The sequence below is a fragment of the Dipodomys ordii genome, unplaced genomic scaffold (genome assembly GCF_000151885.1).
Source record: "Dipodomys ordii isolate 6190 unplaced genomic scaffold, Dord_2.0 Scaffold107, whole genome shotgun sequence".
Lineage (NCBI taxonomy): Eukaryota > Metazoa > Chordata > Mammalia > Rodentia > Heteromyidae > Dipodomys > Dipodomys ordii.
The window spans coordinates 3,424,832-3,450,944 of record NW_012267323.1 but is presented as its reverse complement, the minus strand read 5'-3'; the positions used below and the strand labels follow the sequence as shown (position 1 = coordinate 3,450,944).

At 44.2% G+C, this 26,113-nt stretch overlaps 1 protein-coding gene across 1 annotated transcript in view; it reads left to right on the top strand.

Annotated features, from left to right (window-relative positions):
* Positions 1–6: 6 nt before the first annotated feature.
* The window catches only part of Dag1 (dystroglycan 1 (dystrophin-associated glycoprotein 1)), a 44,812-nt gene continuing 18,705 nt past the window's right edge, over positions 7–26,113 (top strand). The window contains exon 1 of the mRNA XM_013028193.1: positions 7–114. The gene's annotated coding sequence lies outside the window, so the exon portion shown is untranslated. The remainder of the gene's footprint in view (positions 115–26,113) is intronic.

Sequence of the window (26,113 nt, the reverse complement as noted above, 5' to 3'; positions counted from 1 at the left end):
AGCCGGGCAGCAGCTTCGCGCCGAGTCCCGGGGGAGCGGCGACGGGCTGCGTCCTGAGGGGCCCGGGAGGAGCGAACACCTGCCGCGGCCTGCCCGCCTGAGGAAAGGCGCTCGGTGAGTGCGCCGCCCCCCCCCCCTTCGCCGTGTCTGACTGCTGGGGCCCCCCCATTCCTGCTGCCGCTGGGCCGAGCCTTCCGCGGAACACCTGCTGCTGCTGCTCGCTTTCGGGGGGACCCCTCCCCTCCACCCCGGGGCGGGGACACGACCACGGACGTCCTTGTCGGTGAGGAGGCGGTACCGCCCGGGTGGAGCCGCCCCTCTTGCTCTCCAGTCCCCTCTGGGCGAAGGCTCTCGAAGCGTTTTCCGATGCGAGGCCCCGGGGCTTCGTGCAGGCAGCTGAGGCTGGGCCAGGCCTTAACCCCTGGGGGGGGGGGCCCAGCGCTCCCCCCACCCCGGGATCGCGGGGCCTGCACGTCCGCCGTGGGCGTGTGCGGCCTTGTGGGCCGCCACCGGGTCTCCATTGGGGTGTGTGTGTGTGTGTGTGTGTGGTGTGTGTGTGTGGGGGGGTCGTGGCCCAATATCGCAACCTATGGGGCCTGGAGCCCTAGTGGGAAGGGTGTTCCCCCCGCGCCTGTGGGTCCGATCTGCTAAGAATCTTGGGGTTGGGGTACCCCCTGCCCAGTTGGGCTGCTTAGGAAGCTTACTTCTCCCCCCCGCTTTTTTTTTTTTAACTTTGTATTTGGAAGGCCGGTTTCACTCCAGAGTATATATATCTCCAGAGGCCCCTCAAGTCTTTTTCTTTTTTTTTTTTGGCCATACATTTCAAGTTAACTTCCGACTGGCAATTTCCAATGCCCCTTTTAAACCCCGAGACGCTCTTAGCCTGTGTAGATTGAAATTATTCAGGGTTCATTTTAATGGCGGTGATGAAATGGTGACTGGTCTGGGACAGAACCTTTATAGCCTTAAGCATAGTTCTAACTTAAGAGTCCCGCCTGCTGTTTCCCTAAATAAGCCAGTTGAAGTCGTTCCTTGGCATGGGAGCCAGATTCCTGTAGGTGAGGGTGCTGTTTATCAGACCCTAAGACCGGATAAAGAGTTGGATGTGTTTCCAGGTGTTTTGGGAAGTCTGGTGTAAAGACGGGGTGTTGTAATTTTACCAGTTGTGCTATGCTAAGTGTTTGCAGAGAGACACCATATTCTGGAGTGTTGTTCTAAAAAAGAATTGTTCCATAACACATTTAAAGGCATATAATCCTATAGTGCGAATAGATGGAGAACTGAACTTTTTTGTCCTGAATTCAGCCAAGGGAGAAGAACTCATGGCTTGCATGCCGAAAGGAAGCTCAGGAGCTATTTCTTGGAGAAATCAGAACTCAAGAATTCAGTGGAGAGTTAGGGTAGCTTGAGACAGTTCAAGGCCTGTGGGTAATTGTGTAAAGGTAGGAATGAGGATTGCTATGCAGACAAACACCTGGTTGAGCCATGAAAGCATGTGTTGATAATGTACCTCTCCTGAAAGAGGCAGAAGACACATCCTCACTGTTCTAAAAAACTGATTTGGCAAAATATATTCATTTGGCAAGTATTTGGCTTTATTACTTGCCAAATTCTGTGGTAGATCCTACGGACTCACATAAAAGGATCTGGCTTTGCCTTGAAGGAACTCATTTTGGGGGACAGTGGGAATCCGAGAACACGTGATTAATAGCTGCTGCTCACAAAAATGTGCTTACCTCATAGCCTGGGAGAGGGAATTCCTGAACTGTGGCCTTCAGGGCCTACAGGAATTATCTGGGGGACATCGAGACTTGGATACAGGGAACTATATGTACATTAGTGTCTAAAATAGTGCCTGGGAGTCTTCCAACTTGACAGGTGAGAGATCTACGCCTTCCTTATATTAAGGAGTTCCAACTAAGTCAAGGTAATGGAACATGGGAATGCTTTTTAATCAGCCAGTGGCATATCCCAGACCTGTGTTTAGAAGGATACTGTCCACGGCTAGAGAGTAACAGGGGGAGGAATGGGGTCAGGACCTCTGGTAATAAAGTCAGCCATCTGAGAGATGAGGAGGAAGGAGGAGTCTTTTGAGAAGGAAGACTGACAAGGTATTGCTAAGGGAATGTTAAGCCTTGATGGGGGAGGGAGTTCAGGAATGTGTGGGTGAGAAGCCTTAAGCTCATGACCAAGGATTTGAACCATGTCTTGGGTTATACATTTCTGTGATAGAGCTTTTTTTTTTTTTTGCTGCCAATTCTGGGGCTTGAATTCAAGGCCTGGGCACCGTCCCTGAGTTTTTTGCTCAAAGCTAGTGCTCTACCACTTGAGTCACAGCTCCAGTTCCAGTTCTGGATTTTAACTGGTTAATTGGAGATAAAAGTCTCACAGACTTTCCTGCCCAGGCTGACTTTGACTCACCACGATCCTCAGATTTCAGCCTCTTGAGTAGTGTCCGGTTCTGGATTTGATTTCTACTGCCAAAATATAAAACCCCAAATTATCTCTTTGAATTGCTGGATATTGTGACCCACAGATATGCTGGTGTATGTTGAGCATTGAGGAAGGTGGGTTTGGAGGGAATTTGGGAGCTACTTGACTAGAGTTGATGCTTACAAAAGTAAAGCCTTTGGCATTTGTTAAACAACTTACCTCCTAGCCTCATGAGGCATGTGGGGTAGCCTCATGCCTGTAATCTCAGTACTTCAGAGGCTGTGGCGAAAGAATCAGGAGTTCTAGATCAGCTTGAGCCACAAAGTAAGAATCTGTCTCAAATAAATCAAAGCTTAACCTCCTCCTTTTGTGTGTATGTGTGTTGGTATGGGGCTTGAACTTAGGGCCTTGGTGTTTTTTGCTTAACACTGGCACTATTATCACTTGAGCCACAGCCCCACTTCTGGATTTTTGGTGGTTGATTTGGGATAAGAGTACTACAGAGCTGGGCACTGGTGGCTCACACCTGTAATCCTAGCTACTCAGGAGGCTGAGATCTGAGTATCATAGTTCAAGGCCAGCTCAGGCAGGAGAGTCCGTGAGACATCTTATCTCCAATAAACTACTAGAAAACCAGAAGTGGAACTGTGGCTCACGTGGTACAGCGCTCGCCTTGAGTTGAAGAGTGCAAGGACAGTGCCCAAGCCCAGAGTTCAAGTCCCACGACCGACAAAAAAAGAGTACCACAGACTCTCCTGCCCAGGCCTCAAAACTGTGATCCTCAGATGCCAGGCATGAGCCACCAATGTTCAACTTTTATATCCTACTTGAACCTAGTATATTTTATTTCCTCTTGGTTTAGAAGATATCTTAACCTTGTACTTGGTTGGCATACTCAACTGGTACTCTACTGCTTCAGCTATGCCTTCAGCCCTGATTTCTGCTGGTCAGTTTGGACTGTCAAGGACTTTGCTTCCCCAGGCTGGCTTTGAACCCTGATCTTCTGGATCTCAGCCTCCTGAGTAGCTAGGATTACAGGCATGAACTATCTGTGCCTGGTTTCTATTTTTTACTTCCCAATAGTTACAGGTTTTCCTGCTCCCTAGGTCTTTGACAGTTGAAGGCCTTCCTTCCTATGTGTAACCGTTCTGATGTTTATGATAAACCTTTATACTGGCCGAGGAAACTGCCCAGGTTTATGTGGCAGAGTCAGTGTTTTTCTTTTGTTGTTGTTTGTTTTGTTTTTTAGCTGTCTCCCATCCCCCGGTCTTGGTTTTTTGTTTTTTTTTTTGGGTCAAGTCATGGGGCCTGAACTCTGGGCCTGGGCGCTGTCCCTCAGCTCTTCAGCTCAAGGCTAGCGCTCTACCACTTGAGCCACAGCGCCACTTCTGGCTTTTTTCTTTTTTGCTTATGTGGTGCTGAGGAATCGAACCCAGGGCCTCATGCATGCAAGGCAAGTGCTTTACCACTGAGCCACCTTCCCCGCCCAGTCTTGGGGTTTTATTTCAGGGCCTACTGCTCATCACTTGAACCATGCTGCCACTCCCAGATTTTTTTGTGTGTATGTATGTGTGCTGGAACTGAGGCTTGAACCCAGGGCCGCACACTTGCTTTTTTTTTTGTCCCAGTACTAGCATACGTACACGCAACGAAAAAAAGAAAAAGAACTGAGTCTCTAATGTGAGTGGGAAGGAAGACTGAACTAGATTAGAGGCTAATTGGTCTTTGCTGTGGTTCAGTGAGGAGACAGTAAACCTGAACAAGGTCAGTGGTCAGCACTAAAATGGAGAGAAAAAAGGTCCAAGGCAAGTAAGTTTCGTAGAAGTTAGGGCTGAACCTACTGTTGGGTGGAAGGGGCAGGAGGCTATATGAAGAGGATGAGAGATGGAATAAACCAGATGCTCGTGAGAACTTGAGAGACATGGAATAAAAAGGGGGTCCCTGGGATGCAAGGAGAGAAAGGCTTGAGTTTTTCTAACTGGCAGAAAAGAAGAGGGAATGTGTTCCTTCTCCCCATGTGTTGGTGATTGAACTCTGGGCCTCAAGAATGTTAGGCAATCATTCCACTGGCTAAACTGAATCCCCAACCTTATAGCCCTATCTATCTATCTATCTATCTACCTACCTACTTATTTGGTCCTGGGCTCTGTCTATAAGCGCTTCAGTTCAAGGTTAGTGCTCTACCACTTTGAGCCATGGCATCATTTCTGGTTTTCTGGTGGTTAATTGGAGATAAGAGACTCATAGCTGGGCACCAGTGACTCACACCTGTCATCCTGGCTACTCAGGAGGCTGAGATCTGAGGATACTGGTTCAAAGCCAGTCCAGGCAGGATAGGCCAAGAAACTCTAATCTCCATTAGACCACCAGAAAACTGGAAGTGGTGCTGTGGTGCCTTGAGCTGAAGAGCTGAGGGACAGCGCCCAGGCCCAGAGTTCAAGGGACAGTGCCCAGGCCCAGAGTTCAAGCCCAATGGTTGACAAAAAAAAAAAAAAAGTCTTACATACTTTCCTGCCCGGGCTGACTTTGAACCTCGATCCTCAGATCTCAGCCTCCTGAATAGCTAGGATTATAGGTATGAGCCACTAGTACCTAGCTTTTTTTCTTTTTCTTTCTTTTTTTTTTTCAGACTTGCTGTGTAACCCACACTGATATGGAACTCTATATGTAACTCATGCTGGTCTATCTGCTCTGTTACCTTGCCCATCTTCCTGTTTTTTTTTTTTTTTTGCCTATATTGATGCTTGAATTAGGGGCCTTATGGTCTTACTTGGCTTTTTCTGCTCACTGCTGGTGCTCTGTGCCTTTTAAACTATACCTCAAAGTATGGCTTTTTGCTTTTAAAAAAAATATGCTTTATTTTATTTTATTTTTTCCAGTCCTGGGGCTTGAACTCAGGGCATGGGCACTGTCCCTGAGCTTCTTTTGCTCAAGTCTAGCGCTCTACCACTTGAGCCATGGCTCCACATTTGGCTTTTTCTCCATATGTGGTACTGATGAATCGAACCCAAGGCTTCATGCATGTGAGGCAAGCACTCTACCACTAAACCACATTCCTACCCCTACCCCCTCTTTTGCTTTACCACTTTGAGCCACTGTGCCACTTCTGGTTTTCTGGTGGTTATTTGGAGATAGGCATCTCACAGACTTTCCTGCTAGGCTGGCTTTAAACTGCAATCCTCAGATTTCAGCCTCCTGAGTTGCTAGGATTACACATGTGAACCACCAGTGCCAAGCTAATTTGTGGCTTGAAATCAGGACCTGGGCATTGTCCCTGAGTTCTGTTGCTTAAAGCTTCGCTCAGGTTCACCCTCCCCCCCCATAAGGCCTTAGTCTTTTTTTTTTTTTTTCCTGCCCAGCTTTTTGATAATGGCTGGTGTGCTACCACTTGAGCTATACATACCTCCATTTCCAGCTTTTTGTTGATTATTTGGAGTGTCCAAATTCAGGCTGGCTCCCAAACACATCTCAGCTTTCTGAATAGCTAGGATTATAGGTGTACACAGTACTCAGCCTAGTAGAACAAGGGGTGGTAATTGATTCATAAAGGAATGGGCAAGGACTGAGAAGGTGGCTCAGTGGTAGAGCACTTGCCTTGCATGCTCGAGGCCCTGGGTTCGATTCCTCAGCACCACATAAAAAAAAGCTGGAAGTGGAGCTGTGGCTCAGGTGGTAGAGTGTTAGCCTTGAGCCAAAGAAGCTCAGGGACAGTGACTAGGCCCTTAGTTCAAGCCCCGGGAATAGCAAAAAAAGAAAAAAAAAAAAAAAGGGCCTCAGGTAGGAGTGGTAGTACACACCTGTAATTGCAACATTGGAGAAGCTGAGTTTAAGCCCAGCCTCACTCTATATATAAAGAAACCCTGTCTTAAAGATTAAAATATGGGCTCAGAATGTGGTTCTGTGGTAGAGTGCTTACCTTGCATACATGATGCCCTCAGTTTGATTCCTGGGTACCACATAAACAGAAAAAACTGGAAGTGGTGCTGTGGCTTAAGTAATAGAGCGCTAGCCTTGAGCTGAAGAGCTGGGGGACAGCGCCCAGGCCCAGAGTTCAGGCCCCACGATTGAAAAAAAAAGTATATATAAAATAAAAAATAAGATTGAGACCTTGTGTCATTTTTCCAATCTCAGATAGGAAGTCACTGATGAGGAATTTGATTCAACATCCAATTTTCCTTTTATAGCAGTTCCAAAGAGTGACTACTTGGGGCCTAGACTTTCAGAGTATGAAAAATAAAAACACTGGGTATGGACATCTAAGGAAACCCAAATAGAGAAATCAGAGTATGATTTTACTCAGATAGTGTGTTATTTGGTGTGTTTTATGTGTTAAGGGGTTTCTCCCTTCTTTTCTGGAGAAAATTTTCTCCTTCCATTTAGAGTGCATTTCTGTGCTTTTGCTAGTGTTTTTTTTTGTTTTTGTTTGCTTTATAAGCCCTTATCTGCTTTTTCCTGTTGACATTGCAAGTCTGAGGTGATGGTTAGTCTGGTCACTTCATAGTAGGTCTTTAGCATAGATATGCATTTAGGCATTAAAGTAGTCTTCTTCAGAGTCCCATAATTTCCTTTGCCTCTTAACTGTGTCTCTTCACTCTGATCATTAGTCAGTAATAGACTGCTGAGATAGATATCAACTTCTATAAATAGGGATTTAGAGTAGTTTACAAAATTACACTAGCCAGAGGGCTTAATTTAGTCTTAATAGGGTTTTCTATTTTTTCTTTGGGGTGATAGCTAAGCAGTTTTTTTGTCTTTACTATGGTCCAGGTGGACAGATGGATGGGATATTATACCACAGGATCATAAACTGAGAACTGATAAAATCATTCTGTGTCTGTCTTGAAGTGAAGGAAATTTGAATGCAATTCTAGCATTATATTGACTTAATTTATATATTTTTTCTTTTTATTATTTATATATTTACATTATATCTATATTTTTTTTGTAGGTTGTGGGGCTTGATCTCTGGGCTGGACGCTGTTTGAGCTCTTTAGCTCAAGATGAGCGCTATACCACTTGAGCCACAGCTCCACTTCCAGTTTTCTGGTGGTTAATTGGAGATAAGATTCTCACGGATTTTTCTGCCCAGTCTGGCTTTGAACTACGATCCTCAGATCTCAGGCTCCTGAGTAGCTAGGATTACAGGCGTGTGCTACTGGTGCCTGGTTTATCATTTATATTTTATATCATATAATTTATATATGTATATTTTTATTATCTTTAGTTGTACAAACGGGGTTACCATTCACTAAATCAGCTTATAAGTATATTACATCTTAATCACTGTTACCCCTTTTATTATTCTTCCACTTCCCTCCCAGCCCAACTCTTCCCTCTGTATTTTTATATAGGTATAAATATTGTTTTTTTTTTTTTTTGTAGTGCTGAAGACTGAATCCACAGCTTCACATATGCTGTAGGCACTCTACCACTGAGCTACACCCCCAGCATGCACATATGTTTATATTTTATATATAATACATATTTATGTAACGTATTTTTTTCTTTTTCTTTTTTGTCAGTCATGGGGCTTGAACTCTAGGCTTGGGTGCTGTCCCTGCGCTCTTCAGCACAAGGCAAGTGCTCTACCGCTTGAGCCACAGCCCTACTTCTGATTTTCTAGTGGTTTATTGGAGATGAGTCTCATGGACTTTCCTGCCTGGGCTGGCTTTGAACCGCAATCCTCAGATCTCAGCCTCCTAAGTAGCCAGGATTACAGGCATGAGCCATTGGTGCCTGGTTTTATAGAATTCTTTCTACTGATGTGTGTATACCCACACAAGCATATATAGAAATATGTATGTATGCACACATACACATGTATATGAATATTTGTGTATGAAATAATGGAATTTGAAGATTTTCTTCTTTTTTTTGTTTTTTTTTTGGGTCCGGTCATGGGGCCTGAATTCTGGGCCTGGGCGCTGTCCCTCAGCTCTTCAGCTCAAGGCTAGCACTGTACCACTTGAGCCACAGCGCCCCTTCCGGCTTTTTTCTTTTTGCTTATGTGGTGCTGAGGAATCGAACTCAGGGCCTCATGCATGCAAGGCAAGCACTCTACCACTGAGCCACCTTCCCAGCCCCTCTTCTTTTTATTTTGTAAGTAGTCTGGTTATTTCTTCATTGTGCTGGGAATATCTTCTCAGGCACTGTAGTAGTTCATTGGTTAACATTTCTTTTTTTTTTTTTTTTTTGGGTCCAGTCGTGGGGCCTGAACTCTGGGCCTGAGCGCTGTCCCTCAGCTCTTCAGCTCAAGGCTAGCACTCTACTACTTGAGCCACAGCGCCACTTCTGGCATTTTTCTTTTTGCTTCTGTGGTGCTGAGGAATTGAACCCAGGGCCTCAGGCATGCAAGGCAAGCCCTCTACCACTGAGCCAACTTCCCAGCCCTTGGTTAACATTTCTAAGGTTCTTTGTGGTGGAAATCAATCAGTTCTTCCTTGATAGTCATAATACCTGTGGGTTTTTGTTTTTTTTTTTCTGGTTGGTGATGGGGCTTGAACTGGTTGCTGTCCTGAATTCTTTTGCTTAAGGCTAGAACTCTACTGCTTTGAACCATAGCACTACTTCCAGTTTTCTGATGGTTCATTGAAGATAAGAGTCTCATGTACTTTGCTGCCTGGGCTGGCTTAGAACCACTATCCTCACATCTCAGTCTCCTGAGTAGCTAGGATTACAGGCGTGAGCCACCGGTGCTTGTCTTTTTTCTTTCTTTTGTGTGTGCTGGTCCTGGCCTTGGCTCTGTCCCTGAACTTTTGGGCTCAGGGCTAGCGCTTACCACTTTGAGTCACTGCTCCACTTCTGGCTTTTTGGTAGTTAATTAGCAGTAAGAGTCACTTGGACTTTTTCTGTCCAGGCTTGCTTCGAACCACCATCCTCAGATCCTAGCTCCCGATTACAAGCAGGAGCTGCCGATGCCGGGCTGCTGCTGCTGCTGCTGCTTCTGGTTCTTTTTCCTCCTCCCTCCTCACCCCTCCTTTTCACCTTTCTCCTCCTCCTCCTCTTCCTCCTCCTTCTCCTATTTCTCCTCTTCCTCTTCTTTTTCTCCTCCTCTTCTCGTCGTCGTGTCGCTGCCTCATTGTCAGTCAGTCATAGGTTTGAACTCAGGGCCTGGTTCAGCACCTGAACTCAGTACCTGAGTTCTTTTGCTCAAGGCTGTCGCCCTACCGCTTTGAGCCACAGAGCCACTTCCTTACTTCCACACACCTGTGATCGTAGCTACTCAGGAGGCTGAGATCTGAGGATTGTGGTTCAAAGCCAGCCTGGGCAGGAAAGTCCATGAGACTCTTTTATCTTCAGTTAGCCATAGGAAACCAGAAGTGGTGCTGTGGCTCACGTTGTATTTATTTTGAGTTAGCGCCTAGCTAAATTGTCCAGGTTAGCTTCCGTTTGCTCTGTATCCCAAGCAAGCTGAGTCTCTTGCTGGAACCTGTTTACTAGCTAGGATACCAGGCGTTCACCCACTCCCAGGCCCCCAATGGAACTAATGCTGCAAGTGGAAGCATGGCTCGGGTGGTATCGGTAAAGCACCAGTCACAAGCCAAAAAGCCAATTGTGAATGTGAGGGCCTGAGTTCAAGCCCCAGTACTGGCCAAAAGTAGTTTAGAAAGGGAGTCTATACCTTAATGCAGGAAAAAAATCTTTGGCTAAGGCTAGAGGTATGATGCAAGTGGCAGAACTCCTGCCTGGCAGGCATGAGGCCCTAGTAACACACACGAGTTGATTTTTTTTTTTCTATTCCCATTGTTAATCTAGAACTGATGTGGCCTGTGGGGTCCCTTGTCTCCTCAAAACCCTAAGCTCTTCCCCCCTTCTAGTGTGTATTACTAACCAGACCCTCTAGGGGCCATATTTTCTACCTGATGATTACATAACCCCTCCGGCGACCCTCTGTGTGTATGTGTGTGTTGTGTGTAGTGTGCATGCGTGTGTGCAAGCGTATGTGTCTGTGATCTCATTCCGCTTTCTCGCTCACAGCTGGCGCTCTACCACTTGAGCTGAACCTCCTTGTCTGTTGGTTAATTGGAGATGAGTGTTGAAGACTTTACTGCACGGGCCAGCTTTGAACCTCAATCATCTGGATCCTAGTCTCCCTGAGTGGTTGGGATTACAGGTGTACGTCACTAGTGCTCTACCACCCTGTTTGAGGGAGGGTGTTCTCCGATTTTAACAGCTGGAGAGGGAAATTTCTTTCTTCCTGTGTAGGACTCCTGTGCCCCAGGCTGCCTGTGCCCTTTTCCACTGTGTGAGGGGGTGGAGGAATGTCCTGACCTCCACTCTTCCGTCCTGCCATGGCTTCTAGGAAGAATGGGGCCCATTGTCAAGCCAGCGGTCGCCTCTGTGGCTGGTTCTGAAGTTGCTGGGTGTTGAGGGCCTGGGATCCCAGGGAGCTGTTGCTCCCTTTTGTTGCTCTGCTGCTTAGCAGGGTTCTGGAAGATGGTACTTGTATTTTCCCTTTAGGTTTGCCCTCTGTGTTTGTTATGCCTTTTTTTTTGGTGATACTGGAGATCAAATCCAGGACCTTGCCTATGTTAGGCAAACCTTTGATCACTGTGTTACGTCCCTAGCCTCCTCCTGTCTTGATAGAACTTTTGTTGTTGCTGTTATTGTTCGGGTCCTAGAACTGTCTCTGAGCTTTTGTGCTCTTAAACTAGCTAGTCTTGAGCCACAGCTTCACTTCCGGCTTTTTTGGGTGACTAATTGGAGATAAGAGTCTGAGGGACTCATCTTTCCTGTCCAGGCTGGCTTTGGAACCACAATATCAGCTTCCTGCATAGCTAGGATTTTAGGTGTGAGCCATTGGTGGTCCCTATCTGTTTTGTTTGCTTGCTTTGTTTCCTTTTAGTACTGAGGATTTGAAACCTTTCACATGCTATGCATATACTCTGCTAATTGTGCGACATATTTCTAGCTTTAGAACTTCTGGAAGATACAAAATGCTAGATTATGAGGATGTTTTTTGGTAAGGAACGAGACCTTTTAAAATCGTTAGATATAGTATTAATTTATATGTCCGTATTGTACATATTATAGGTATATATATAATATATTGTGTGTATGTATATATATATATTTTTTTCATTTTTCTTTCTTTCTTTTTTTTTTTCTGTCGTGGGGCTTGAACTCTGCGCCTGGGCGCTGTCCCTCAGCTCAAGGCAAGCGCTCTACCACTGAGCCACCTTCCCAGCCCTCCTCTTTCTTTTTTCTTGCTGCTGCTGGGGCTTGAACTCAAGGCCTGGGTATTGTCCCTTAGTTTTTTTCTGTTCTACCACTTGAGCCACAGCTCCACTTTGAACTTTTTGGTGTTTAATTGGAGATAAGAGTATCACAGACTTTTTGACCAGGCTGTCTTTGAATTGTGGTCCCCAGATCATCCTTTTGAGTAGTTGGGATTACAGGTGTGAGCCACTAGTACTCAGCTATATTTCACATTTTTTAAATAAGTTTTTTTATTGTAAAAATACTGTAAAGAGGAGTTACAGTTAAATGAGCAAGGTAATGAGTACATTTCCTATCAATCATTTTACATTTTGTTGCAGAGATTGAACCCAGGACTTTGTACATGCTAAAGCACATACTCTACCACTGAGCTACGTTCCTATCCCCAGGGCTTTTTGAAAAACAGATTGGTTTTGGATGATTTTTTTTCCTGATGCCTTTATTCCCTTTTTCCTGATGCTGTGTTTTTAATCACTTCTGCTCCTGACTCTAGGCCAGGGTATCCCTGGGGGGGGGGGAATGTATGTGATACACTATGGACAGATACAGGCCATCACATGCTGTTTCCCCCCCCCCCCAGGAGTATTTGCTTCATAAAGGGCCACATGTGTGTACAGCTGTTGTGCTTTATCAGGTTGTGTGAAGGGTAGATGAGTAAGCTGTAGAGTGAGGGACAGAGGAAGTGGTGAAGGATGGAATTTTCTTTTACATGATTACATGATAGCTGCTGGAGTTCGAACTTCTGAAATGTAGATGGGTAGATTTTGGAATGGATTAAGAAATTGTTATGAGGGGGCTGGGAAGGTGGCTCAGGGGTAGAGCGCTTGCCTTGTGTGCATGAGGCCCTGGGTTCAATTCCTTAGCACCACATAAGCAAAAAGAAAAAAAGCCGGAAGTGGCGCTTTGGCTCAAGTGGTAGAGTGCTAGCCTTGAGCTGAAGAGCTGAGGGACAGCGCCCAGGGCCAGAGTTCAAGCCCCAGGACCACCACCACCAACAACAACAAAAAAAAAAAAAGAAAGAAAAGAAAAGAAAACAAACAAAAAGCAAACAAACCTAATGTCTTTTATTCTTCTGTCTCCACTTGAGCCACAGCTCCACTTCTGGCTTTTTGTTGGTTAATTGGAGATAAGAGGATTTTCCTGCTTTGCTGGCTTTGAACTACCAATTCTCACATCTCAACTTTTTGAGTAGCTAGGATTACAGGCGTAAGGCACTGATGCCCAGCTTTTTTTTTTTTTTTTTTTGGTGGGTCCTGGAGCCTGAACTCTGGGCCTGGGCGCTGTCCCCCAGCTCTTCAGCTCAAGGCGAGCGCTCTACTACCACTGGAGCCACAGCTTTTTCTGTTTATGTGGTGCTGAGGAATTGAACCCAGGGCCTCATGCATGCAAGACAGGCACTCTACCACTGAGCCACCTTCCCAGTCCCCCAGCTTTTTTTTTTAAATTAAAAAATACTTATTTTGTGTATGTTTGTACTGAGACTTAAACTCTGGGCCTCATACTCTTGGTATGGCTTTTTTGCTTATAGCTGGTACTCTACCACTTGAGCCATGCTAGTATATAAATTATAAATTTTAGCTAAATTAATTTTGTTGTTATTATTGCCAGTCCTGGAGCTTGAACTGAGGGACTGGGCACTGTCACTGTGCTTCTTTTGCTCAAGGCTAGTGCTCTACCACTTGAGCCACAGCATCACTTCTGGCTTTTTCTGTTTATTGCTGCTGAAGAATTGAGCCCAGGATTTCATGAACTCTACTAATGAGCCACATTCCCAGCCCTATTTATTTTATTTTGTCGGTTGTGGAGCTTGAACTCTGGGCCTAGGTACTGTCCTTCAGCTCTTCAGTTCAAGGCCAGCACTCTACCACTTGAGCCACAGCACCACTTCTGGTTTTCAAGCGGTTTATTGGAGATACGAGTCTCACAGAGTTTCCTGCCTGGGCTGGCTTTGAACCGTGATCCTCAGATATCAGCCTCCTGAGTAGCTAGGATGACAGGCGAGAGCCACCGGCATCCGGCTGATGAATATCTTTTAACTCTCTATAGTTTCTCCTTCTATTCCTTTCTGTTCCAATTATCTACTAAAGAACATGACTCTGAAGAGTTTTGCACAGCCCAAATTTAGAAGATTGTATATCACATTTTTTTTTTTTTTTGTATTTCTGAAGAGGTCATCTAGATCCATCCTGAGATTTGGTTCCTTTGGCAAGATTAAAGGTGGTTTAGTAGTTTTCTCCCTTGGTGCTTACTCCCTTACTCTAGGCCCTTAGCAGGTTCTCAGAGGACTCCTTCTGTAGAAGGTTATAGAACCTGATCAGAGGCTGGCCCAGCAGATCTTGTCAAACCAGTCTCCTCAACACAAGTATGACAGGTATTGGAAGAGGAGAATTCTAGATCCTGTGGCCTAATTTTATTTCACTTTATTATTATTATTAGCTGGTGCTTGAACTCAGGGCCTGGGCGCTGTCTATGAGCTTCTTTTGCTGAAGGCTACCACATGTGCCACAGCACCACTTTTGGCTTTTTCTGTGCATATGGTACTGAGGAATGGAATCCAGGGCTTCATGCATGCTAAGCAAGCACTCTTCCACTAAGCTACATTCCCAGCTCTCTTTTCTTTCTTTCTCCCTTAGTTCATGTAGTATTCCATCTCATCGGACCAGTTGTTTGAGGATTAGGAGTGGAGTTATCCTCCTCCTCAATTGCTCATCATGTGAGGATTGCCACCATGGGAGGGACTGTGAAAGCCTAAATTTCCTCATCTATTAAGTGAGAATTACTCCTGTTTTAAATGGTTGTCTCAAACTTGCGTCTTTTTTTATCTTGCAACCCTTTTTGTGTTTGAAAGCTATTTTAGAGGTTCTCCCCCTCCCCATCTTCTGTGTAGCAGATTGCCCCAGCTATAAGGTAGTGAGCAGCCAAAATTGAGTGTTTGCTCATGTCTGTCATGTCAGGGCTGTGTGGCAGGGAGAGGCTTTGTGGGTTGTAGACATGGACTCCCCCACTCAGACTTAATTGCTTGAGGAATGTGTGTGGTCTTCTTATTTTGCAGTGATTTCATATATTTAAATTATTTTATGCTTACATAATTCTGAAGCCCAAGTAAATTCAGATTTCTACATTCACCATGATTGCTTAGGCAAGGTAGTAGAATAGTGTTTGTTTGTTTGTTTCAGTGGAAATATCGGGGGATCAGATTCAGGGTCTTATGTATACTAATGAAGCACTAGCTCTCTTGAGCACCACCCTAGGCATTAGACTAGATTTTCTTCTCTGCCTCCCTCAATTCTTGACATGGCCCGTGCTTTTGCCAGGCAAGCACCCTACATACTAGGGGGAGGAGAATGTAAAGAATTCCAGGGTCAGGGAGGTGTGGGCTGGGTCAGAGGAAGGACTGGAGAGGCTGCTGAGCACTGCTTACTGTAGGAGTGGGTGTCAGGCTGGCTGCAGCAGGCTGGGCAGTGGGGGGAGGGCTGAATATTGTGTATGAGAGATTTATACTAATTAATATCTTTGAACACTGAATTTTCGGAACTCTGGTGCATCAAAATGACATCCGTGGTTTAGTTGTTGGAGTTCAAACAGGAGTTAAACCAGAATTTCTGAGTAGGCTGCTCTGGTGTGCTCTGATGGTTGTGATTGGCTAGCAGCAGAGGTCCTTCGCAGGAATGCCCTCCCCTTATCTCAGGTGCCAGTAGGTAGTTGGTAGGCCCTAAACAAAATTATCCCAGGACCAAGGTGTGGGTTTTTTTTTTTTCTTTTTTGCATAAGACTTTGAAAATCCACTGACAAAAATGAAGAAGTTTTACCAAATTGCTAGTAACTTAGTAGCATTTTGATTTTATTGACACTATTTGCATTTTTTAAACATTGAAACATAATTTACTGGTAACTGCATCCATCATCAATGTATAGCTTGATGTATTTTTGTGCTTGGTGGAGAAGGTCAGAAACTTGTGGGCACCAGTTTCTGTCGGGTTAATTATTTGTGCACACAAGTTAGGCTGGTCAGTGAGAGAGTTCAGAAGTACAAGTGGGCTGGTGGGTGTTTGTTCTGTGCTTATGCACACAACTGTGTATGAACAGAAAGTTTTTCCCCCCTGGGCCCCAGGGGCCTGGAGGGTACAAACCCCTCCACAAGCTGGGCTCCAGCATTTCTTCCAGATCTTGTTGATTAGTTGGTGGACATAAGGAAACAACTTAAATTTGGGAACATGATTTAGTGTTTTTTTTTTTTTTTTCCAGAACAACGTCTCTACAGATTTGTGAATCCCAAAATAATTGACATCTTCTTTTGCTCATGTTTAGTACCTGTATCTGTGTTCCTGCTGCCTTGAGTCTAGATTTGTTTTGGTCTAGGAGGTACCATGGCTTAGAGTACTGTCCTTTTTTTTTTTGCTGGTCCTGGGGCTTGAACTCAGGGCCTGGGCACTGTCCCTGAGCTTTTCTGTGCTCAAGGCTAACACTCTACCACTTGAGCCACAGCGCCACTTCCAGCTTTTTCTGTTTATGTGGTGCTGAGGAATCTAACTCAGGGCCTCCTGCATGCAAGGCAAGCACTCTACCTCGGAATCAATTTCCCAGCCTAGAGGACTGTCTTGAAGGGCATTGTACAGGACTACAAAAATAAAAACAAAGAATACTGTAGATACTTCATTATTTGGAATTAGCCCACAATTTTTTTTGGGGGGGGGATGGGGCCTGAACTCTGGGCCTGTGCACTATCCCTCAGCTCTTCAGCTCAAGGCTAGCACTCTACCTCTAGAGCCATAGCTCCACTGCTGTCTTTTTCTGCTTATGTGGTGCTCAGGAATCGAACCCAGGGCCTCATGCATGCAAGGCAAACACACTACCACTGAGCTACCTTCCCAGCCCTAGCCCACAAATTTTCATAGGAATTTTTTTCCCCGAGGGAGTCAAGTTTGACTAAAAAAAAATAGTGCTAATGTTCTGATTCATTAATTGTTCACTATCTCACCCTCCTATATTTCCTCCTGCTGGCTAACTATTAAATACTGTTACTCTCAGCTTGAATTTATGATAGCTGCTGCCCACTGTGTTCTTTAATACAGCAGTATGAAAAGGGCAAACTGCTATGTCAGGTTCTTTCAATGTGTCCCATCTTCCTTACTTTCTTTTTTGTTTGTTTTTGTTGGTTGTGGGGATTGAACTCTGGGCTTGGGCGCTGTCCCTGGGCTCTTCAGCTCAAGGCGAGTGTTGTACTGTGTGAGCCACAGCACTACTTCTTATTTTCTAGTGGTTAATTGGAGATAAGAGTCTCACAGCCTTTCCTGCCTGGGCTGGCTTTGAACCGTGATCCTCAGATCTTCACCTCCTTAATAGCTAGGATGACAGGGGTGAGCCACTGGCGCCCAGCTGAAATTTTTATGCTTAAAGTATTGTACAGAGAGATTATGGTTTTGTAATGAGTTTTCCTTCCTTCCTTCCTCCCTCCCTCCCTCCCTCCCTCCCTCCCTCCCTCCCTTTCTTTTGCCTGGGTGCTGTTTCTGAGCATCTTTGTGCTCAGGGCCAGCACTCTACTACTTGAGCCACAATGCCATTTCCATCTTTATCTGAGTTGTTTATTGGAGATAAAAGTCTCATGGACTTTTTTGCCCAGTCTGGCTTTAAAACATGACCGTAGATCTCAGCTTCCTGAGTAGCTAGGATTATAGGTATGAGCCACCAGCACCCAGCTATGAGTAAATTTTTTTTTGGACAGTGTCAGCACCCAGCTATGAGTACGTTTCTTTTTGGACAGTGTCACTGCTTCTTTTGCTTTTCCTCAGTTTCCTCTCATTCCCGCCCACAGTTGCCTAGTTCATTTTCCATATAATGTCTACTGAGTACCATGACTACCATTTGTTCATTCTTAGGCCAAAAGTCTGGAATGACCAGGCAGCTGTGGCATCATTGTGAAGCTTACAGAGAATAGTAATAAGGGATCTGATCGTGACAAACACTGCATGAGTCTTTCCTCTATCTAGTTCTCTGGTCTCTCAGCTTGGTGATGGTCTAATCTGGGCTTTTTTCTTTTTCTTCTAGGAGGGAAGGCTCCTGGGAAGGAAAGATGAACCTATTTTTAACCTAAGGCAAACATAGCTGGATGTAGTAATTTCAGGTCCCAGTATGACATTTTCTTCCATTGTAACCCAAGTCACTTTTGAAACAAGTAAACAACCCCCCCCCATTTTTTTTGGTGTATTTTGTATTTATAGTATTTCTGGAGAAGATGCTTGTAAAATTCTCTCACTTCCCCTCGTAAATTTGGAGGGTTTAGGGACACTTGAGTTGTGTTGTTTGGGGTTTGGTGCCTGTAGCCTACACCATAATGGACAGTTGCTGGGGTGTGTGGTAAGTGTGGGATAAGGTTTATATAAGCTTGTTCGAGTTCACAGAGCTCATCTGTGGACTTTGTTTTTACAACTGTCAATAAATAGCCCTGCATTGGCAGGGGGTCTAGAGAGGATGGTTGTGCCGTATCTCATATCCCACATTCCTTTGTCTTCCCACTTAAATTTTTTTTCCTGCTAGTTCTGGTCCCTGAGCTCAGGGCCTGGGCTTTGTCCTTGAGCCTCTCTGTGCCCAAGGCTAGTGCTCTACTACTTGAGCTACAGTACCACTTCCAGCTTTTTCTGCTTATGTGGTACTGAGGAATCGAACCCAGGGCTTCATGCATGCTAGGCAAGCACTCTACCACTAAGTCACATTCCCAGCCCGGTAATTTATTTATTTTTTAAGTTTCAAGTGGTTTTTCTTTTTTTTCCCTCTCTCTCTCCTTTTTCCTCTCATAGCTGCACTGTACCACTTGAGCCACGCCTCTACTTCCAGCTTTTTGTTGGTTAGTTGGAGATAAGAGTCTTGAAGATTTGTCTGTCCTCACTGGCTCTGAACCTTGATCCTCAGATCTGAACCTTCTGAGTAGGTAAGAATATAGGCCTGAACTGCTGGTGCCTAATCCCAGTAATATCTTTTATATCCTTATATGGCTAGGTACAAAATGTTGATTTGTCTTCATGATCAGCTCTGATTGAGGAGCTGGTTGTATAGTTGTTTTTTCTTCATAAATAACGTGACTTATGGGAGAGTATGAGTCTACTTAGATATCACCAGATTTGAACCCTCTGGGTCAGCATCCTATAATTTTGCGTGCTAGGGAATTGAATTCAGAAGGCAACTGCTGTATGCATCTACCTCATTCCTTTATTGGAATTAGTGTCATCTTACTTGAAGAGCTTTTTTTATGTTTTATCTTTATCACTTCTTAATTTCCATTATTTCTTTGTTGTTGTTCTTGTCGGTCGTGGGGCTTGAACTCTGGGCCTGGACACTGTCCTCAGCTCTTCAGCTCAAGGCTAGTGCTCCACCTCTTGAGTCACAGTGCCACTTCCGGTTTTCTGGTGGTTTATTTGAGATAAGAGTCTCACAGACTTTCCTGCTCAGGCTGGCTTTGACCGTGATCCTCAGATCTCAGCCTCCTGTGTAGCTAGGATTACATGTGAGCCACCAGCACTTGGCTTAGTTCATTAAAAAAAAAAATTATGTGACACTGAGGAATCAAACCATTAAGCCACATTCCAGCCCTAGTTCATATTTTTAACTTAGTGGTGTAATTAATTCCTTCAGTTATTCAGTTTGCTTCCTGGATTGTCCCTGGTTTGGTCAATGAGTGCCCCTGCTAGCTAGCTGGTCCCTGTATTCTTTTGAGGGTCTTTGTCATTGTCTGAGTACTTAGTGGTGCAACGTGATTTTAGGCTCCTGTCCCAGTGTGGCATCAGCTTTTTTTCACGATGATCCTTTTTTTGTATGTTTGTGTCTTGGAGTAGGAGAATAGCGTCTCTTTATGTTACTCAGATTACTGATCCTCCTGTCTCAGCCTCTTAAGTATATGGTTTCTTTAACTTGGAGTGGCATGTAGAAACCTGGAGATATGAGTACATGATATATATTTCTTTTTTTTTTTGGTCAGTCGTGAGCCTGAACTCTGGGTGGATGCTGTCCCTCAGCTCTTCAGCTCAAGGCTAGTGCTCTACCATTTGAGCCACAGCACCACTCCCCATGATATATATTTCTATTTACTGAAAAATCTTAAAAAAATTAGTCTGATTTTAAAATAAGTCTGATTTTTTTTTTAAATTTGGATACTTAACTGTGGAGCTGAGGGTTTAACTTTAATAGAATGCTTGCCTAGCATGTATGAAGCTCTAGGTTTAACCAAAAAAAAAAACAAAACTGCCATTGAATAAAGGGAGTGTCTTAATTCTTTGTTTTGTTTTCAGTAGAAAAGGAAAATGATGAGAATAAGATGAGCTTTATTTATTTTTAGTGGTACCTCATGCATGTTAAGCATGCATTCTCCCACTGAGAGCTACACCTCTAGTTTCTTCTAATAGATGGACTTCAGAAAACAGGTCTTTCTTGCCTCAAAAAAAAAAAAGGTATCCTTTTCTAATTGATGAGAAATAAGAATCACTGAGTTAGTTTCTAAAGAGGAAGGATGTATATCTGAATGTCAACGTGAGGAACTCTTGTTCTGGGGTATGTGCTCCTTAAGTAGATCAGCCCCTTGAGGCCATGCTGTTTGTACTATTGTCAGGACTTTGCGTATAGTGTCCCTTGAAGTTATATGCAGTCTTTGACATAGTTCACCCACAGTAGGTGCCAAATTTCATGGGAAGACATGCATCCGACCTATGTTCTTGTGTACAATCATTAGATTATTTGAGCACATCAAATCTGGACCTTGTTACTATTCTAAGAATTCAAGGAAGCTGCAAAGTGTCCTGTTGGAAAGGTTTCTTGAAGCAGCATTTTAAGAGAGGCTGAGCCCTGGCGTAGGAGGAGGAGTTAAAAAAAATCCACTTAATAGATGGCTTGCTTTCTTTTTCTTTTTCTTTTTTTCTTTTTTTTTTAAGGAGAAGGCTCTCATATCTGAATGTAGCATTGTAATTAGTCCTATCTTTTGAGGTGGTATTGTCAGAGTGTGATTGGTATAGTGGCTCCAAGGTGGAGTTGGCTGCCGTTTCTGGACTAGAGGAGGGAAAGGGGCTGTGTGAAAAGGAGAATGTAAGGGTCATTAGGAAGCCTAGAGTTGCTCTGGGAACTCTCAGTGCACATGGAGTTGAACAGGTGGCTCCTCCCCCCCACCCCTCCACCCCCCGCCCCTGCCACCTGTGGGAAGTCATATAGGGTCTTAAACTCAGCAAGTGATTGGACTTGACCCATGGGCAATAGTTGTGAGCTGCTTGTACCCATGTGATAGCAGTTTTGGCTTGGGTGGTGAGTTAATATAGAGAGCTGTGCTTTCAGTTCTGGTCTGAATCTTTGGTGTGGATCTGTGTGTGTGTGTGTGTGTGTGTGTGTGTGTGTGTCTGTCTGTCCATCCATCCGTCCAGCTGGATATCCTCATTCTATAAGCTTTGTTTTCCCCTATCTTTAATAGTTTTTGTTTTGTTTTGTTTTGACTCTGGGCCTGGGCACTGTCCCTCAGCTCATCAGCTCAAGGCTAGATAGAGCTCGACCACTTGAGCCACAGCACCATTTCCGGATTATGCTGTGCTAAGGAATCGAACACAGAGCTTCTTGCACGCAAGGCAAGCACTCTACCACTGAGCTCCCCCCCCCCCAATTTTTTTCAAGTAACAAAAACTTTACATAAGAGCTGAGGGACAGCGCCCAGGCTCAGAGTTCAAGCCCCACAATGGACAAAAACAAAAAACAAAAAACCCAAGCACTAGTGGCCTATACCTGAAATCATAGTTACTCAGGAGGTTGAGATCCTGAGAATTGCAGGTCATAATCAGTTCAGGCAAAAAGTCCATCAAACTCCCATCTCCAAAGTAATCAGGAAAGGCTGGATTAGAAGTGTGGTCAAAATGGTAGTTACAGTTACAGCCAAGCAAGCAAGCTGAGTAAATTTTTTTTTTTTTTTTTTTTTTGCAGTTGAGGGCCTTGAACTTGGGCCTGGGTGCAGTCCCTGAGCTCTGTTGCTCAAGATGAGCACTCTACCACTTTGAACCACAGCTGCACTTCAGGTTTTTGAGTAGATAAGAGTCTCACAGGAACTTTTCCGCCTGGGCTGGCTTCGAACTACGATTCTCAGATCTCAGCCTGCTGAGTAGCTAGAATTACAGGTGTGAGCCACCAGCACCTGGCAAGCTGAGTAATTTTTTTGAGGCAGAATTCAAACCTGTTATTAGCAAAGAAGGAAAAAAAAGTATAGTAGAAATATAAACCAGTAACAGTTGTTTATTGTTATTAGCAAATGTTATGTTCTGTGTATAATTGTGTGTGCTAGACTTTTGTAGGACTAGCAGCCCAATAGTTCAAAGCCCGGGCTGGCTTTGAACCACAATCCTCAGATCTCAGCTTCCTGAATAGCTAGGATCCCAGGCTTGAGCCACCGGCGCCTGGCTTCCATTAGGTTTTACACTGTTGTCACCACAAAAACATGAGTAATGCATTGTGCTATGTCTAGGGTGTTAGGTATATTTCCATTATAACCTTAGAGGGCCAACATTGTAGATGAGATCTAAACATTGTTCTGTGGTGTGTGACTGTACTTAGTGATGTATATATCTTTTTTTTTTTTTTGGTAGGTGGTGGAGCTTGAACTCGGCCTGGGCGCTATCCCTGAGCTCTTCAGCTTAAGGCTAATGCTTGAGCCACAGGACCACTTCGGTTTTCTAGTGGTTTATTGGAGATAAGAGTCTCACAGACTTTCCTGCCTGGGCTGGCTTTGAACTGGGATCCTCAGATCTCAGCCTCCTGCATAGCTAGGATTATAGGTGTGAGCCACTGCCGCCCAGCTAGGCTTGATTCTTATTTAATCTTTTTCATACTACCTGGGCACTGGTAATTATTTTCTAATTTATTTTTATTTTTTTGGTCGGTCGTGGGGCTTGAACTCTGGGCCTGGGCACTGTCCCTCAGCTCTTCAGCTCAAGGCAAGCGCTCTACCACTTGAGCTACAGCGCCACTTCTTTTCTGCCCAGGCTGGCTTTGAACCGCGATCCTCAGATCTCAGCCTCCTGAGTAGCTAGGATTACAGGCGTGAGCCACCAGTGCCTGGCTTTCTAATTTATTTTTTTTTTGTGCTGGCACTGAGGCTTGAACTCAAGGCTTCTCGCTCTCACTTGGCTTTTTCACTTAAGGCTGGTGTTCTACCACTTGATCTATACCCCTCCTTTTCATTGACTTTGCTGGCTAAATAGAGATAAAAGTCTCATGGTCTTTTCTACCCAGGCTGCCTTGACTCGCAATCCTCAGTTCTCAGCCTCCCGAGTAGCTAGAATTACAGGCATGAGCCAGAGCACCTAGTTCATCATTGGTAATTAAGACTTGGACCTTGTTATGAGAATGTGCTCATAAAGCATCTTGTAATATTTTTTTTTCTGAAGTCTTAATTGGTATGACTCAATAATATTTTTGTCTTGTTTAGCTTTGTTTATCCTGGGGATTCAACTCAGGGCCTTATATGTGGTTGGCAGGTACTCTATCACTGAGTAATACCTTTAATTCCTGAGTAATTTTTCCTAAAACATTCATTCATTCATTCATTCTGGTGAAGTATCCATAACATGAAATATACCATCGTGTTTTGTTTGTTACTTTGAGATAGGATCTTGCTATGTAGCCCAAGCTTACCTCAAATTTGCAATTCTTCTGCCTCACAGTCCCTAAGCACTGGGATTGGAGGTATGCTTTACTGTTTCTGGTCTATCTTAACTTTTGTTTATTTATTTATTTACTTTGATCATGGGACTTGAACTCAGGGCCTGGTCACTGTCCCTAAGCTTTTTTACTCAAGGCTAGTGCTCTACCACTTTGAATTATAACGCCACTTCCAGTTTTCTGGGTGTTCATTGGAGATCAGAGTTTCCCAGGCCTTTTCTGCCCAAGCTGGCTTTGAGTCAGGATCCTCAGATCTTGGCTTCCTAAGTACCTAGGAATACAGGTGTGAGCCACTGGCACATGCCCTCCCCCCCTTTTTTTAAAATTTTATTGTAAAGATGCTGTACAGAGGGGTTACAGTTACATGAGTAGGGCAATGAGTATATTACTCCTCCTCCCCCCCTTTTTTTTGGTGCCAGTCTTGGGGCTTGAACTCAAGTTTTGAGTACTGCCCCTGAGCTTTTGTGCTTAAGACTAACACTCGACCACTTGAGCCACAGCTCTACTTCTGGCTAAATGGTTAATTAATTAATTAATTTTTTGGGTCTGGTCGTGGGCCCTGAACTCTGGGCTTGGGCGCTGTCCCTCAGCTCTTCAGCTCAAGGCTGGCGCTCTACCACTTGAGCCACAGCGCCACTTCCGGCTTTTTTCTTTTTGTTTATGTGGTGCTGAGGAATCGAACCCAGGGCCTCAGGCATGCAAGGCAAGCGCTCTACCCCTGAGCCACCTTCCCAGCCCTGGCTAAATGGTTAATTGGAGATAAGAGTTTCAGGGACTTTTCTGCCCAGGCTGCTTTTGAACCTCCATGTTCAGATCTCAGCCTCCTGAGTAGCTTGGATGTGAGCTACTGGTGTCTGGCTTGTCTTAGCACTGAGCTGTATCTTCAGCCTAAAACAAATTTAAAAATGTGTGTGTGTGTGTGTGTGTGTGTGTGTGTGTGTGTGTGTGTGTGTGTTTACTTGCTGAGAATTGAACCTAGGGTTGTGTCCATGTTAAAGCACACCCTGCAGCACTGAGCTGTATCTTCAGCCTAAAACAAATTTCAATTCTAAAAAAAAAATAAAACACAACATAAAACCTACCATCTGAATAGTTAAAAGTAGTAAGTAATATTTAACCACAGCTTATGGAATTCAGTGAAGTGTAGATGAACTGTTTTTTCAGTGAGCCCTATCACATAAAATGTTAAAAATCTACTCAGATTGAAGCTGTGGTCCAGTAAAGAAAGACTGTTTAGCTCTGGGTTTTGAGCCACATCTTCCCTTTGTCTAGGACATGTTTGCACCTGAGCCAGTTTATACCCAGGTGTTATATCTTTGCTTCTTTCAATGTTTGCTGGAAAAAAACCCAAACTACCATTAGCAGAAATCACTACCCTTTGTAGATCCTTGCATTTGATATCTTCTGTAGGTGAGAATTTATAAGCATTTTCCAAGTGAGAGAAATGTTCCAAGTAGCTTTCTGTTAGATGGACTTTTTCACGGTACTTGCTTCTCAGAAGTGGCAGCTTTCTCTCCTGCATATTTTTACCTTTAAATCTCTTGCTATTTGTGTGACCCTGTATCCCTTTGATTGATTAGTTCCTCCATCCCCTTGATTGCTGACTTCCTAAAACCTTAGAGTTAGTCCTATATCACCAAACACGCCAGGTAGGAATTTGTTCATGACTAGAGCAATCGTGGGTGAATCCTTAAATTTTCACCAATGACTTGGTTTAAGACCTTTTATCAGATGTTAAGAAGTGTTTATAAGCAGAGAAATATGCCTGTCTTTTTGGTATTTGGAGCCAAAATAAACAGTGACTTTACAACTATTATTTTTCCAGTGTGTTAAGTATATTCTGTTGGCTATCAGATTGAGCCTCTTTAAACTAGTTAACCTTCCAGAATTTCTGTATTAATACTAGACTGACAGTTAATATTTCACTTTAACTTCTGGGTGGCATGGAAAAAAGCCTTTGTTGTTATAACCCTAGATAGGTTGTTAGTTAGGATGTCCGCTTTTTCACTTTTCCTCAACCACTTAAAACAGGGACCTGAGATTTTATTATTTTAGTCTTGTTTTAAAATGGAAATCTGCCCCCCCCCTCCCATCTTGGGGCTTGAACTCAGGGTCTGGGCACTGTTCCTGAGCTCTTTTGCTTAGGGCTAATGCTCTACCACTTCTTCTTTTCTGGTGGTTAATCAAAGATAAAAGGAGTATTACTAGCCAGGTGCTGGTGGCTCACGCCTGTAATCCTAGCTCTTCAGGAGGCTGAGATCTGAGGATCAGGGTTAAAGCCAGCTCTGGCTGGAAAGTCTGTGAGACTCTTATCTCTAATGAAACACCGGAAAACCAGAAGAGGCTCTGTGGTAGATCACTAGCCTGAATTGAAGAGCTGAGGGACAGTGCCCAGGCCCAGAGTTCAAGTGCCATGACTGACCCCCCCCCCAAAAAAAAAAAGAGTCTTAGGTACTTTCCTGCCTGGGCTGGCTTTGAACCTCGAGCCTTAGATCTCATTGTCCTGAGTAGCTAGGATTACAGGCGGATAAATAGTAGCAATTTTGACAGATTAGGGACTGTTTTTAGGTAACATGCCTTTTGGGACTACTGGGCCTCAGGACCTTTGCTTCATGCTGTGTGATTAGAAACGTGTTAAATCTTAACTTTTCTTTCATTCTTGGAAAGTAAGAACTAGTAGCTATATTCTTTGCAGTTTTTGGTTTAAAATATGTGGAAGTTTTAATTCATTGGGTTTTTCAGCCCATGACAAAGCATTAAGATGATTGCACATTGACTTGGTGCCTTA